We start from the raw sequence: 13,694 nt of genomic DNA, 5'->3' as shown, positions 1-13,694 counted from the left end.
AGAGTCTTTTGTGAAACAGATTACTACATCTCTGCTACCATTTGGAATTACGGACTGACTCGCCTGTACATATATTTTACCTGCTTTATCCTCTCAGTAACTTTCATTCTTTTTTCTTGGCTGCTAGCATTGTCTGTGGCATAAGATCTGGAGTGCCAGTTGAGCTGGGGTAAGTGACCGGTCTCTTGGGACTGAGGGAAGCCTGATGTGGTGTGATTTTTGGTTTTAATAACCTTTTTATCACAAAGTTCAGTTTGTCTGGGAGGTCAGATAGAGTCAGGAGAGGCTAAGGGGACTGTCTGTGACTCTATGGTAAGACTGGTATAGTGATCCAGGAATTCACATTTGTTACTGACTTGGTGAAATCTAATTATAGACCACATCACCAGTTTGGGGGGTGTCTGCCCTCGTTTTCTGATGGTCTGTCCTGAGATAGGCACTCACAGTTATGAGCCACTCGAGACAGTATGACAGTCGCTAAAGCGTTGTTTCATAGGGTGAGGATGCTGTTTCCAACTCTGGATTACTGAACATATCCCTTACCCTAAGCCCCCTCTTCTCCGTGTGTATTTGTACATTTTGCATGTACAGTTCTCTTGACCTTCCAAAGGTTTCAATAACGGCCAGTGTCCTGTGGAGAAGCATACTGGTAACTGCATGTTGCTTTGCCTTCAGGGACCCTAGTACACTGGACTAAATTTGTATATAATAAAAAGTCTTCCAAGTTGGTATTTGTGTGTGTTCTGCTCTTGAATTGCCCGGGTCTTGCTGCTTTCAAGACCCCATGCAAGATTCATTTGTTTAAGCAGGGCTTTCGTGAATAACTCAGAAGCACAAGGGTGAGGATCCAAAGATATTTTTCTTAGAAGATAGCCACCATGTTTGATCGCATTCAACAGCTCGCCTTAGAGGCCCCAATTCAGCAAAGCACTGAAGTGTGTGCTTAACTTTAAGTCTGCAAACGGAGCCTTCCCTGTTCAGCAAGCACCTGTTCACAAGTTCACATTCCATTGACCTCAGTGGGTATGTCTATGATGCAAAAAAAAAACCACGGCACCAAGTCTCCGAGTCCAGGTCAATTGAGTCAAGCTTACAGGGCTAAAAATTGCAGTATAGCTGTTCAAGCTCGTGCTGGAGGCTAGGCTCTGAGGCCCAAACCCTTCCTGGGATTTCAGAGCCCAGGCTCCAGCCTGAATATCTACAGTGCATTTTTTAGCCCCACAGCATGAGTCCAGCGAGCCTGAGTCAGCTGAGCCAGGCCAGCCACAGTGCTGCCCTGAATCTTTTATTGCAGTGGGTCTCAAGCGCACATTTAAGTGCTTTGCTGTGTCAGGAACAAAATGAGATCTCTTCCACTGGGCATATATCATTCTGGTCTATAATTTTGTTAATATGGCCCCTAAATGCCATGGGAATAGACACAATAGAAAAACATATAGGGTAGACTCCTAGCTGCATTGAAATCAGTGGCAGAACTCCCATTAACTTCATTAGAGCCAGGATTTCATTCGCAGGTTTGTGTTTAAACTCTTACAATCAATACAATTTTCTTGGAGAGAAGAGGTGTGCGGGTGCATGACAATTGCAGACGCAGTGCTGCATGCATTCAGTGTAATTAGGAAAGCTGACAAACATAGTTAGAAACACTGCTAATTAATTAAGCCTAAACTGCTCACAGACTCGGAGAACTAACAAAATCCACTTCTCATATGGGAGTAATGGGGACCTCACTTCAGAATATTTCGCAATGGGTTCATCTACCTGCAGTGGGCAGTTGTGCTCAGCAGATGATGTCAGCAGTCAAGGCCCTCCCTAAATGCCTCTTTTCTCCTACTTGATCCAGATTGACACACTGAAATGACTGGGGGGCGTGGGAGGGGCTTTGGGGACTGAATTTAATGTCCCAAGTGGCAAGAGAAGTTGATCTGGGATGGTTCTTGGTCAGACCAAATCTGTATATGTGGCACAGAAATCCAGATGGTAGAGGGGAACCATAATGCTGAATGTATATTTCCTCTCACACTTCCACCCTTCGTGCACTGGCCAGACGATAGCCTTATTAAACAACCAGAAGGTACAGCAGTCTTTTGCAACAATGGTCTGAAATACGACACCCTACAAGGATACTCCTGTAGTGTTTGGGGCTGTTTCTGGAGAGCGCTGTAAAATAAGGGTAGAATGCTTATTCTGTCAGCCGCAAGTGGGGTGATAATGGCTGATGGATGTAGAAGGAGCAGGCAAGAGGGGGTGACTAAGGGCTAGTCCACTCTACGAATGCTTTGCTGGTATAACTATACTGGCAGAGTTCCTTAGTGCAAATGCAGCATATGCTGGCAGAAAATCCTTCCATTAGCATAATAATACACCTCCCCAAAGAACATTAGCTACACCAACAGAAGCACTCTTCTACTGGCCTATTTTTATCTACACTGGGAGGGGGGTTTGCCGACATCGGCTAGAGGGTGTGGTTTTTCACACCTCTGACCGACAGCATTTTTTAGTGTAAACCTAGCCTCAGTTGGTCAGCTGGTGCTCTTCCAGAGAAGTTGATCATCTGATGCTGTTCCCAGTGAGAGCAAACTGGCCATGTTAACTACTGCTGCCCACGTCATTGTTAATTAACAAGGAAAAAGCTGGAACTCTCATGCAAGCAAGCTTTCTTGGCCGTCTCCTGGACACTCCAGAACAGAAGAACTCAGCTTGGCTAATGCGATTCTTATTCCTAACTTAATTATTGACTGCCCAGAAGTGTTTCCCCTTTCTGCGTCTGGTCCCAGCTGGAATCCAGAAGCGTAGAGGTGAGTGGGGAAAATGAAAAGAAGTTTAATGTGCAAACTTTTGTTTTTCCTTTAATCCGAGAGCCCCTAGTGAAGCTGTAGTTTGCAAAAAGAGCCTCCAGTTTCATCTTCCATCACCTCTCAGGACTGGGAGAATAAATTAAGCTTCTTTAACCTTCTCTCCTAAGGACCAGTAACAAGAGGAATCTTGCTGGAAAGTCCATTTATCACATAACTTTAAAATATGCCTGTGCACGCAGCGGTCTAGGCGGTTGCTAATCAAAAGCCTCCAGGGACCCTTGCATCAGATTCCCTCTGCTGCTGCCCCGCTGCCTCCCTAGCCAGCCATCAATCACTTTTTATTATCCCATTGTGTAGCTCCCTCCTTTTGCCCTTCCATGCAGTGCTCCACAGTGACCTTGGGTCATTAGAGTAGGATGTGACCAATCACATGGCAGCTCGGGGAACAGTGGAAACAACATGGTAGGAGAACATGGTTTTTTCTGCTGTTCAACTCAATTGGGTCTCATCTCTAGCACATTGAAAAGGCTTTGCACGCTCTGTTTGCCTACAGCTCCACTAAAACTCCCCTCCCCAAGTCTCTTTTTTATTTTTATTTTTTCCTTACAAGAAGAGTGACCGGGTTCTGCAAGTGGGATACAGGGGTCAGTGGAAGAAGTCAGATTGTTGGAAGCACTTCGGTGTCAAATTGATCCAGGTGACAAAAACATTTCATCCACTCCTATTGGCTGCATCCAGGGAGAGCATGCCTGCCCCAAGGCATGTTTGGGGTCAGGGTGGAGCCATTGAGGGTGAAACACTCCAGGGCCAGATTAGATGTTACTCTAAGCATTTTACTCTCCAAGAAACAGTAGGTTTATTTTCTTGGGTGACATCAGTATCTTCCCATACGTCATGTTCCACAGCTGCTCAATTCTCATTCCCATCAGCAATGTAACCATCACAGCTGCCCCCCACCCCCTGTTTTGGGTGCCTACCTCATTTTCCAGTCCAGGTGAGTGCAGGAAATGGCCTTCAGAGGGAGCTTAGAACTTGTTCATCAAAAGCTTTGGGAGCTTTCTGAGCAAGCCAGGAGCGAGGACTTGAGTGATCCTCCTACTTTCCCACGAGATCTGGTGGAGGCGTTGGTCATTCTTCGGCCGAAGCTGCATCCAACTCTGCGCTTCTGTCTTTGCTTCTCCTACAGCCGTAATAATAATGCTTGGCATTTGCACAGTGTTCTTCATCCGGAGCTCACAGAAGGTGATAAGGCTGGATTCACCGTGGTCTTGCATCTTGTGTCACCAGCTGCCCTGGGACAAAGCGCTTGGGAAATGCTACCATTCTGACTTGTTACAGGTAACGTGGTGCAAAGGAATGGAGTATCTGGCCTATAGTGTCTGTGCTGCATCCAAGGGCCTATTGTCCCACATGGGGCCAAACTCTCAGCTGGTGTAATTCCTTTGGTGTCAGTGCAGCTTTGTCAACACTGAATTTGGTCTCATGTGGGTCAAGAGATTCTTTCCTTCTTGGCCTGCTAGCTTGGACCAGTTTTAGGCCGATTCTCATGGAATATGGGGCAGGTTCTGAAAAATTCAGCACCAACAATTGGCAATAGCCTTTCCAAAGAGCTCAGAACTGAACTTACCAAGCCATTCTGAGTACAGAGCCGGAGAGGTCACAGGGGGAGCTGCTGGGCACTGAATTCTTCTGAAAAAATGGCCCTTACCGTCTTTCCTTGAAGGTCAGTTCATTCATGGTTTCCCTTTTAACCTGCACTTGCTTTAGAGATCCCTGTAACCCAACTCTCCATTTTCAATTTCCTGTTTACATGCATCTTCCTTAGTCTCTCTTCCACCTACTGCTTCTGTTCTCTGCTGACACTTGGCCTTTCTTATCAAGCTGCCTGTGATGTTCCTTTTCAGTGTATGTGATGCTTTCTTTCCCCCCTCGCTCTTCCTGTTAATCATCTTTTTGGTGTGCAGCTTCTTGGCATAAATTGTCTCTTTAAAAGGTTACCTTATGGAACCTGCCCTCAGGAGTTCACCCAGTTGGACCAGTCCTGTGGGGAGCTTCGCTGTCACACCAAACTCTCAAAGCTTCAAAACAACTTAAACGCTTCTCTATACTCAACTGCAACTGCCTGCAATAAAGTAATTTATGACATGAAGTGCACAAAAGTCCATTAAAATAAACCCTGCTGAGCTAGGTGGGCTGGTGTTAGTGTGCTTTCAGCTGGTGTCTCTTTATAGTCATTGCTTTTAGTCAGATTGTTCCGGTGCAGTTTAATCTGAATACATTTTGTTCTGTTCCTCCCACTACGCCCATCCATCAGGAGAGGATGAGCTGTTCTGTGGCGTGCTCATGCTCCTGGCGAGTGCAGGAGGTGGCGGTGATTCACTCTTGGCTTTGCTGTGGGTGCTGATGTGGAATTGTAGAAACTGCTCACCAGCAGAAGCCAAACACATGCCTCCTTGGTCCCCTTTCGGTGGGTGCAAGTCCCCGATTGGAAATAGTAGCCCTGAACATTCAGTTTCGGGGGGAGATCCTGGCCCCACTGAGGTCCATGGGATGTTTGCTGTTGACTTCAGTGGGGACTTCACTCCTGGGGTCTGTTCTGTATGCAGCTATTTTCACTCCCATTTCCCGTGGATTCTGAAATACCAAGTATTGCAAACCACCTAGATTTCAGCATGACAGCATATAATTCCTGTGTTGCCTAGTGCCTATCAATTTAATTACCCTGCTACCATCAGTTCATTCAGTATCAGTTGCTGCATGGCTGATCCCAGTACATTTGCTGTTCATGCCACTGTCACATGTACTTCCTTCATGTTCCATTAGTGCAGCAGTAGCTAATGGACTCAGTGATACCTGTAAAATCACAAAAGTCCCTGAGAGTTCATAGTTCCATCTCAAAGCTTACCATCTGCTTGTTAACCTTGAGACAAGAATGCCAGCCTTTCAGACATCAGTCATGTGTTTCCAACAAAGCAGTTTGGCTTCCCCTCTCCCCCCCCCCTTGCTGGTCAATAAAAAGCACAAAGTAGTAAGGAAAAAGGCTCCCCAGCAAAGATAAAAGCTTTGAGTAGGCCCACAGCCTTGCCTCAGGCTGCAACCATATGTCACATCTCATAAGACTGGCACGGGAGAGCCAAGATAGATCCAGGTGCTATAGAAAGTGGTTTTGGTAGTTCACTAGTTGGCACTCTTCCCTTAAGGTCTGTACCAAATCAGTAGCCTGCCTGTCACTGTGCTGCTTGGGGATGCTGTCTTTCAACAGAGAGCGTGCCCTTTTCTGCCATTAAAAATCCCATGGCATACTGTACAAGTGTATGGGTGCTAAGTTTGATGCTCTAGCTAAATTTTACTTTAGGTAATTACCTGGGCTTGTTAGAAAATGGGAGAAGAAGGGGCTGATGGGAGGGGAATTGTGGGGGAAAAAATCATTTCTAGTTTTCACAGCCAGTTGGGCTTTGTCAACATTTTCTGACCAGTTCTAGTAATTACATTCTAAGGTCAAAATTCCCTTCTGGTTTCAACTGGATGATTCGTTCCCTTTCCAGTCCTGTCCTAGACAGTTTGTAAGCATTGTTGTGTGCCACTGAATGGATGTCATATGCCATCCATTAGTTCTCCCTAAAAACTGCTGTCATGATTATGAATGAGAGGCAATGGAAGGGAGTACGCAAATAAGAACTTGCTTTAGAATGCCTCATTGGAAGGGTCAGTATAGTGAGAAGATAAAGAAATAACAGGGATTCTAACAAGTGGTAATGGGGGATCTGGGTGTAAGCTGGATCCCACTACACAATAGGAAAAAAACAAGTCCTTGGTCTGTAGCTCTGGCTGCACTGCTTCTTTAACGCCAAGTTACAAGCGTCATTACATCAGTTTGAGCAGAGTGGGATTATTATCTAGCATGAGTGGAACATGATTGTCATGGAGAATTGCCCTCCATTACTTAAAGCACCCCAGTGAAATGGAAACTAGCAAGTTAAGAATTCCTGATTGAGTCTGGTGTAACTTGGTCTGTGCAAAGGTGGAGTGGGAAATGGAGAGATGGAGAACTGGGAGGAATCGAAGCAACGGTGGCCAGGATCTTGTTGTCTGGAAGAAGAGACGTAGGCTCCCTCACCATACACAGATTTGTCTATTGCAGAGTCCTCTGGTCCTTTTCAGAGGAGGAGGATACTAAAGAATTGCTGCTCACTCTCTCTTGCAAGATTGGAACTTTCCATTCCTCATCAGTTTGGTAAATCGGCTGTAGAGTTAAGAGGTTTATATGTGAAATTGTCATGTATCCAGAAAGCAGCCAAGCTCCTGACTCAGTGAATGACTTCACCAGAACTCACAGCTTACCCTCCAGCTACGCTCTCTGACTGTGTTATTGTTGGGAAAGACTTATTGACAATCCCTTTATCTCAACACACTCAATGCAGGCAAACAGGAGACCGTGTGAAGCTGGCCTCCATTCAACTCCATCACTTCCCATTTACCTAAGATTGATTATCTGGAGCTGAATTTGTGTACTCTCCTTTTTCAGTATCCCATTCATCAGAGCTGGCAGGCAGGCCTTGCTTCAGGTGCAGATTTCACTTGGCTCCAGCTATACCAATTCCCTACAAGGTATTCATACCCAGAAGGGCTTCACTATGCCACTTGGTTATCTTGGGTAGGGGGTGGGGAAAATCCTGGTTCCATTGACTTAAATAAAGGCAGGAGTTTACCCCTGGAGTTTCATATTAACAGAAGAATGAACCATTTACCAGAAGCTCCTGATTTGCTCTTCCCTACCCAGTGTTGTAAAATAGAGCAACACCACGAGATTATCTAGTAACAGGAAATATTTTATTGTCTAGCTCTCAGAGCCATGGTAAGCAAGTGCCATTATCCCCATTCTACAGATGGGAAAACAGAAGCATGGAGATGTCAGTTGACTTCCCCAGCATCACACAACAGGCCAATGAAAAGCAGGACTCTTACTCGCCAGTTTGGTGTATTTCCCAATACTTAAGAGGCAAAGGCACCTCCGAGGGGATACACCATAGAAATAAAATAATCTGGGTGTCTGAGCAAGAGCTGGGGAGAGACTGTAAAACTGTTTCACAGAAGGGTCTGAATTTGGAAAGCTGGGTTGGTTCTCATTTGGAATGAAAACCAATCACTTCAAAATTTTCTGCAAAACAAAAATAATTTAAAAAGTGGTTTCGGAAATGGTTTGACCTTTTGGAAACATTTCTGAGGTTCCCCGTGCAGCCTGGAGCCCTGCCTAGTGGGGGAACCCAGGTGCAAGGCAGCTCTGGGAGTTCAGTATAAGAGTTTATACTGTCCCCGAGGCAGCTGCTTGTCAAATAGGCTGGATGGCAGGGGGTGAAGATCGGGGGATGTCAAACATCCCTTTGTTCAGAGTCAGCTTTTTCCTGTGTATCACTCTCAGCTCCCCACTGGTGCTGTACCAAACACTGCTCTTTCAGATGGAAGCAGGGCTGCCAGCTTGCAGAGAAGTGGTGTGTAGATAGGTGGTTCTCCTGGGCCTATTTGCTTCTTCCTTCCTATCACTAATCTCTTTTCAGACTCCCCCTGTTTGCTTGGCATTTTCTCTGTGCCCTTTCCCCACAACTCTGCCTATGGACCAGAACCTTGGTGCTGAATGGCCTAAAACCCTTAAGCCCCTTTCAGGTGCACTGATGTTATTTTCCCTTGCTTTCCTAAGGCGTGGCTGTCCTGAGTCCAGCAGTGGGAGTTGTTTTGAGGGACAAACCATGAAGGGTTATTCTTCAGTTTGGCTCCTAATTAGTAGGGAAAAATTGGTTTGGACTAAATATTTGAAACATTTTGTTTTGAATATGTCAAAAGGAAACGTTTTGATTTTTTTAGAATTGGTTGGTTGGTTTTTTGGATGAAACTGATACAAATTTGCAAAATGTTTCATTGTTGCCAAATCTGCATTTTTGGCTGAAAAGAAAATTTTCATCTGAAAACTTTCTCCCAGCTCTAAGTACGAGTCTTGGATGAGGTGGAGTCAGGAGTTCCGTTAGTCCTTCCCAGTAACAATCTCAGTTATAATCTCACCTAATAAAACTGCTCATTCATATTCCTGGAGTATCAGGGTTTTTCTGAGTTAGCAGGAAGTATCCTGAAGTGAGAAACTCTGGTTACGAGAGCATTGGAAGTAGATTTGATGGCAAATCATTTGTTATTCCAGTCCAGCTGGCTGTGCCTTTAGTTGTCGTTTTAGAGTAACTCTGAATCCAATTCTCCAAATGATTCTCTTGGTATTTAGAGCAAGAGACAGCAGGATTGGACAGTTGGCTTCTGGATTGTTAACAAATGGAACACGATAGAGAGAGCCAAAGAGGACAGCAATCCGTTCAGGTTGTTTTGGTGCATGTCTGATCCTGATAAAGAACCTTCCTAATTCTTCAAAGAAAGTGACAGTGCATCTTGATGCAACACAGATAGTTATTTTGATATTTGCAGTCAAGTCTGTTGAATAGAGCCTGTGTCTTGAAGCTGGAGGAGTAAAAATACATGGACATTTCTTTCAAAAAACAAACATGGTATGAATTAAATGTATCCAATTTACCAGATGGATTTGCTGCTCCTTGGTGCTTTTCCATGCATTCCTCTGCATTTCAAATTCTTTTTATGTAGGAATGCAAAGTGCTGCTCTGTTTACTGCATTTGATTTGTATCATCTGATCAAAAGTTAGCCTGCATCTTTGCTGAGCATAATGAACAGCAGGAAAGGGACTGCGGGGTATATTCCTGTATACACCTGAAACAGCAAAACAGCCTTCTTTAGTGGGCACACAGCACCAGCTATCAGGAATGGGAGTATTGGCCTTATTCTCCCACTGCCATTAAAATCCTTAATTCCGGTGGAAAGGAAGGATATGGTTTTAGCAAACCATCAGCCCAAATGAAGATGTGCCTAGCTTTTATGCTCGCACCGTAAGGGTTGCAGATATAAAAAACCAGTGTGAAAGGAATTTGAGGCTGAGGATTAAAGGAATGTTTGCTAGCTTGAAAGTGTAGATTAGTTCTTTTGCAGTACACTGTACTTGTCTGGGAAACTGAAACCCCTTAATCCCGATATCTGCCAGTCTCTAGATATATATTTACATGTAATAGGTATAATAAAGTCTGTGTGGAAAGGTGAAGGATGTCCCTAGCTGTGTCTGACTGTGTCAGCACCATCTAGATATCAGGGAGGATTCAGAGCTCTTTTCTTCAGCAGAGCATTTCAAATATATAGGTTTTGTAGTCTCTTTATGTCATCATTTGGTACCCACTGGGAGAGTGGTGATTGTTTTGCATGGCTGCTCCTCTTCTCAGTCATATGTGTATAGAAACAGGAGGTGGATGTGAGGGTAGGGGAATGTGCTCATTTCTTCACCAGTGTTAGCTGGAGCATCCTTCACTGTGTAAAATCACACTCAAAGGACCTAATTCCAAGGGCATTTAACATCAGTGTCAATCTGGATTGCCTGGTGTAAAGAAGATCAGAGTTGGGTCCATGCGCTTCTGTGTACCTTGCAACTATATGGATTGCAGGCCTGTTGGGGCAGAGCCTTTCTTTCTGTTACAAATGTGTGCTGTGCCTACCGTAATAGGAGCCCGATTTCTGATTGGGGCATCCAGGTGCTACAGGAATACACATAACAATGAAGATTTAGGTGTCTTCTAAGCAGGAGGGTTCCTGTAGATGTGGAATTTGATGCCTGTTTCTATTCAGGCACTGAGGGCACAGTGGGGAGAGGAGGCCCCTTAAAGAACTCTTGACCCAAGAAGTGTGAATCTGATCCATGCCATTCATGGCTTGTGAAAGAGGGTCATGGACAGCTGGTGTCGCTTCTAACCAAAATAGCCAACGCTTCGTTCCGAGACGGAATCTTCCCTTCCTCCTTCAAACACGCAGTTGTCCGGCCAACACTGAAGAAACAGATATTTCAGTACTGGCCAATTGTCGCCAAGTGTCAAACCTCCCATTCCTGAGCAAGCTCAGAGAAAAGTAGCAAAAGGCCACCTGCAAGCTCATGTAACTCAAGCTCATGTTCTAGAACAATCTGGATTTAGGGCAGGGCACTGAAGCTGCTTTAGTGGCACAGATGGATGATCTCCTCCAGTCAATGGATAGAGGACAGACAACCATACTCATCCTGCTGGACTCTCAGCAGCATTTGATGCTGTTGGCCATGAGATACTGCTGTCTCACCTGAGAGAGGCAGCAGGAGTCCCGGGTAATGGGCTAAAATGGGTTGAGTCCTTCCCAGAAGGATGGTGCCATAATGAGTGATGATGAGAAACTGCAACTCCACTACTAGACCCCTCACTTCTGCTCCTTTTTAACATTTACTAGATGAACTGGTCAACATGGACTCAGGTGCCAGCAATATACAAATGACACACGGTTCTACCTATCCTTCACCACATGCGACCACACCACTATCACCCAGATGGCCAGTACTTGGATGAGAGCAGCTCATGGATAAAAAACAGCTGGCTGAAGCTAAGCAAAACAGAGGATGCTGATGAGCAGAGGAAAGTATTTTGAGATGTTTGCAGACAAGGTGCAGCCTCCTTTGGCAGGAGGATCACATCCACAGTTAGTCAATTCAGTCTGTAGTCGAGGAGTATTTTCGGTTTCCTCGCTGATGTTGAGCTATCACATAGCAACAGCCACAAATCATGTTTTCTCTCATCTAGGAGACTCCATCCCATCCCAGCAGTCTGCAGATGAAGATCTGGACTCAGTTTTTCATGGCTTCATTACCTCTCTGCTGGATTACAGCCATGTGATACATCTGGACATGAAACCTTCCACAATTAGGAAACTCCAGCTAGTACAAAATACTGCAGCACATCTCATCAGGAACACAGGCTACTGCGAGCACATCACACCTGGTCTCTACACTGGCTTCCCAAACAATTTTGAATCAAGTCCAAAGTCTCAGTCCATATCTTCAAAGCCCTCCATGGCCTGGGCTCAAATACCTAAAAGATCATCTAAAGCACTGGGATGAAGGCCATGGTTGACAACTTCTCTCCTCTGGTACAGTGGAACTCTCAACAATACGAGTAAAGCTTGTCTGTGCAAGACAAAACTTTCTCCAGAGGTTGTATGAGACTGTGGAATGAACTCCCCTACAAACTAAGGAAGCATCGCAAACCTCACCACTTTCTGCTCCAAGTGCAAGGTATATTTCTTTGACCTTGCCTTTTCTAATATAAACATATAGCAACAAAACCCTACTCCCACTGCACACTCATCTTCCTCTGGAGAGAGGATGAGAAAACAAACAATGTGTGATAGATGTGTAGTCACAGAGCTTATCGCACCACAAGAAGGCGCTCAGATACTGCAGGATGAGTGCTGCATAAAAACCAACATAAGAGTAGAATAGGTTTCAGAGTAGCAGCCGTGTTCGTTTGTATTCGCAAAAACAAAAGGAGTACGTTCTCTATGTATATAAATCTCCCCACTGTATTTTCCACTGAATGCATCCGATGAAGTGAGCTGTAGCTCACGAAAGCTTATGCTCAAATAAATTGGTTAGTCTCTAGGTGCCACAAGTCCTCCTTTTCTTTTTAAGGCTAGAATAGAGGCTCAGCAGGTTTGACACCACTATTTGCAGACGTACGTGACGCTGGATGATAGGGTACCTGGAAAGTATGTTATGGCACTGGTAACCATAACCAGTAATGGATTGTTAGTCATGAGCATGTGGATCAGCTGATCCATCCCTCACTAGGCACCAAACGTGCCTTCCCTTTCCTTTGAAGGGACCCCAAAAACTCAACACTGTGTGTGGGGCAATACAGAAAGGAAAGGGAATCCCACCAGGAAATACACATACTACCTCAGCTATGGGAATGCTGAACCAAATCCCACTCACCCCCCACCAGACTCCCTAGAAAACCATGACTGAGCTCACGACTTTATTTTTACAGCCCAATCAAGGCCTGTTTAGCCTGATCCTGGCCTTAACTGTAACTTCCTTGGTGCTCTAAAATCCACCACCTTCTGAGACAAAAGAAGCCCAGAGGTGCCTGGCAATACCGTTTGTGGGTATGTAAGGCTGGCTAGCAATTCAGCTGGAGACGGACTCTGTTTTTGACAATGAAAGTTTAGCTTCTGGAGAATAAGGCACCACAAGAGAGGTGCTGGCATGTCATACTAGTGCATACCAGCTGAATCTAATCCCTGAATGTGGGTAGCTTTAGAACTGAAATGGGAAAAGGCCCTTGAAATGAGGGTCAGTTCAAAAGTGTTGTGGGATTGGGGACTAAGCCTTTAAGGGCTGAGCTTCCCAGACAGAGTCTGGGCAGGGTGCTGGGAAGCAGCACCTTAAGCACTGAGTGATCACTGACCACCACAGGTAGGTTGTTTTGTTTTTTGTTTAAACTGTCTTCAGTCTAGGGGATTTGGGGACTGATTTTCCTCTTGCTTACCTGGTGTAAATCAGGAGTAACTCCTCTGAAGTCAATGGGATCACATTAGCGAAGTCTGGGGTGAGTTGTGGAGAAGGGAGGGAAACGGGTAGTGGAGAGTAAAATGAGAAGGGGCAATAGGCTCTTTGGGACAGGGACCATCTTTTTGTTGTGTGTTTGTACAGCACCTAGCACTGTGGGGCTCTGGACCCAGGACTGCGGCTGCTAGCCACTACCACAGCACAAATCATAATAATGAATAACAAGTGGGGGGGGGGGAAATCTGGGACAAGGAAGGAGTTGAAAGTGTTGTTAAAAAAAACAATTTCCAACTGTTTATCAGCCCATCTTGTCTCTCTCTCTCTCTCTCTCCCCACCTGCATTTTAAATGTGAATGTTTAATTTAGAACATCAGGGTAACAACACTAATGCTCTGAGGGTGCGCTTTGTTAACTGGGTAAGGAACACATCCCGGGCTGA

At 45.2% G+C, this 13,694-nt stretch overlaps 1 protein-coding gene across 1 annotated transcript in view; it reads left to right on the top strand.

Moving 5' to 3' along the window:
* MMP17 (matrix metallopeptidase 17) overlaps positions 1-13,694 on the top strand; it is a 108,294-nt gene that overhangs the window by 35,198 nt on the left and 59,402 nt on the right. The window lies entirely within an intron of this gene.

The sequence above is a fragment of the Lepidochelys olivacea genome, assembly GCF_965140295.1.
Source record: "Lepidochelys olivacea isolate rLepOli2 genome assembly, chromosome: 15".
NCBI lineage: Eukaryota > Metazoa > Chordata > Testudines > Cheloniidae > Lepidochelys > Lepidochelys olivacea.
The sequence above is the reverse complement of the archived record's forward strand: the minus strand, read 5'-3'. Positions and strand labels throughout refer to the sequence as shown.